The sequence below is a fragment of the Myxine glutinosa genome, chromosome 14 (assembly GCF_964187855.1).
Source record: "Myxine glutinosa chromosome 14, kmMyxGlut1.1, whole genome shotgun sequence".
In the NCBI taxonomy this organism is placed as follows: Eukaryota; Metazoa; Chordata; class Myxini; order Myxiniformes; family Myxinidae; genus Myxine; species Myxine glutinosa.
Genome location: NC_136274.1, coordinates 7,925,523 through 7,928,569, shown reverse-complemented (window position 1 = coordinate 7,928,569; position 3,047 = coordinate 7,925,523).

The following is a 3,047-nucleotide window of genomic DNA, read 5'->3' as shown; positions in this document are numbered from 1 at the left end:
GTGGTGAGGTATTTATAATTACGTGGTGGTGAGGTGTTTTAATTATGTGGTGGTGAGGTGTTTTGAATCACGAGGTGGTGAGGTAATTTTAATTACGTGGTGGTGAGGTGTTTAAAATTAATTGGTGGTGAGGTGTTTTTAATTTCGTGGTGGTGAGGTGTTGTTAAATTCGTGATGGTGAGGTGTTTTTAATTTTGTGGTGGTGTGGTGTTTTTAATTTCGTGGTGGTGAGGTGTTTTTAATTTCGTGGTGGTGAGGTGTTTTTAATTTTGTGGTGGTGTGGTGTTTTTAATTTCGTGGTGGTGAGGAGTTTTAAATTTCGTGGTGGTGAGGTGTTTTTAATTACACGGTGGTGAAGTGTTTTGAATTACTTGGTGGTGAGGTGTTTTAATTTCGTGGTGGTGAGGTGTTTTGAATTACTTGGTGGTGAGGTGTTTTAATTTCGTGGTCGTGAGGTGTTTTGAATTACTTGGTGGTGAGGTGTTTTGAATTACTTGGTGGTGAGGTGTTTTAATTTCGTGGTGGTGAGGTGTTTTGAATTACTTGGTGGTGAGGTGTTTTTAATTTCGTGGTGGTGAGGTGCTTTTAAATTTGTGGTGGTGAGGTGTTTTTAATTTCGTGTTGGTGAGGTGTTTTTAATTTTGTGGTGGTGAGGTGTTTTTAATTAATTGGTGGTGAAGTGTTTTGAATTACGTGGTGGTGAGGTGTTTTTAATTTCGTGGTGGTGAGGTGTTTTTAATTACTTGGTGGTGAGGTGTTTTTAATTTCGTGGTGGTGAGGTGTTTTTAATTACTTGGTGGTGAGGTGTTTTTAATTTCGTGGTGGTGAGGTGTTTTTAATTTCGTGGTGGTGAGGTGTTTTTAATTACTTGGTGGTGAGGTGTTTTTAATTTCGTGGTGGTGAGGTGTTTTTAATTACTTGGTGGTGAGGTGTTTTTAATTTCGTGGTGGTGAGGTGTTTTTAATTACTTGGTGGTGAGGTGTTTTTAATTTCGTGGTGGTGAGGTGTTTTTAATTTCGTGGTGGTGAGGTGTTTTTAATTTCGTGGTGGTGAGGTGTTTTTAATTTCGTGGTGGTGAGGTGTTTTTAATTTCGTGGTGGTGAGGTGTTTTTAATTACTTGGTGGTGAGGTGTTTTTAATTTCGTGGTGGTGAGGTGTTTTTAATTTCGTGGTGGTGAGGTGTAATCGTCGCAAACTTCCATGTCTGCACCTTCACCTCCCCTCGGTACGGCCTGAGGGTTTTTTTTTTTGAATTTTTTGAATTGTTTTTTTTTTCAACTTAAATCTTCAACCTAAATTGCCTATAAAAATGTAATATCACAAACACAACAAATACATTTGTGCAAAATAATTGTTTGTATTATGATTGGTGCAAATCATTACAACCCAGTAACTCAGGTACAGTCATTACCCTCAGCTAAAATAAGCCCGATCCTCAGTATCGACTAGAAAATAAGCTAGTTTTTTTATATTCCCATATTTGTAAACACACATACACACACACACATATACAAACACAAACACACACACACACACACACACACACGCACATATATACACACACATGCACACACACACACACATATATATACACACACACATATATATACACACACACACATATACACACACACACATATATACATACACACGCACACACACACACACACACACACACACACACACACACACACACACACATATATATACACACACATATATATACATACACACGCGCGCACACACACACACACACACACACACACACACACACACACACACACACACACATACACACACACACACACACACACACACACACACTGAATGAACACTCCAGTTCTTCTCCACTCTCCCACATCATCACACACTATTTTGTGCAATTCAAGTCCAACATGTTGATGAGGACAAACAAAGCCGAGCTTCGTCCTGCGGATGAAAAACCTCATCACGAGTGCTGGCACGGCCACGCTCACAGTGCCAACCCATGCCCTCCGATCCTCTCCAATGGTGTCAGTGGAAGTGGAAACTACTTGATTACCGATACTCAGAAAGCCACACCTGTGTTAATGTGGTATTCTAGGCCTTGATTACCGATGCCTCAGAAAGCCACACCTGTGCTAACGTGGTATTCGAGGCCTTGATTACCGATGCCTCAGAAAGCCACACCTGTGCTAACGTGGTATTCGAGGCCTTGATAACCGATGCCTCAGGAAGCCACACCTGTGCTGACGTGGTATTCGAGGCCTTGTTTGGGGTTACATTCAGCAATTTGCTTTCTCTAAATTTTCCCAAATCAAAATCACGTCAGTCACGTGATCACCCACAATCACTGAGTGAGGTGTGCTCGAATTCAGTCGCGTGGCAGGTGTTCCCACGAAAGACACGGTGGCACCTTCAACGTCCCCCAACCCATGCTAGCAGATAGAACAGCCAGCTTAACGCCCACCCCAGGCACCGCGCACCGAGATGCAACGTCTACCTGCGAAGCACCAGCCGGGCAATTTACAGTCGGAGCAGGAATCGCAAAGACAGGTGTAGGTGTGCACCATTAAGTGTGCGAATGAGTTGTGTGTACACACTGAGTTCAGGTATCAGCTATCGCATTTCAGGTATGTTTTGCATGAGTGCAGTCAATGGCCATGTTGTTCCATCGAACCTTCAGCTCAATCACCTGTTCATATTTATCAGGACAATATGAATTTAAATTATTGCCGATATTTCAAGCATACCTGCACGATGTCATTACCTGTCTTCCTGCTCAGTTCCTTCGTTTGTCCCATTGCCAAAAACATTTCCCCACTTTGACTTTTCCATTTTCTCTTTCTCTAACCTGGCTCACCTTGTGTGCCTGGTATCGCATGCCTTGCGGATATCAATCATTTGGGAAACAACTCAAAATGTCCACCTTTATAATATGTTCGTGGCATTGTGCGACTGCCCTGGAATCCGAGAGGTTGCGGGTTCGAATCCAGCTGAAAACAGCATTAGGGATGGCATTCCAAGCAGGAAAGCAAACTCGTCTCCTGGCAATTACAATGTCGCTA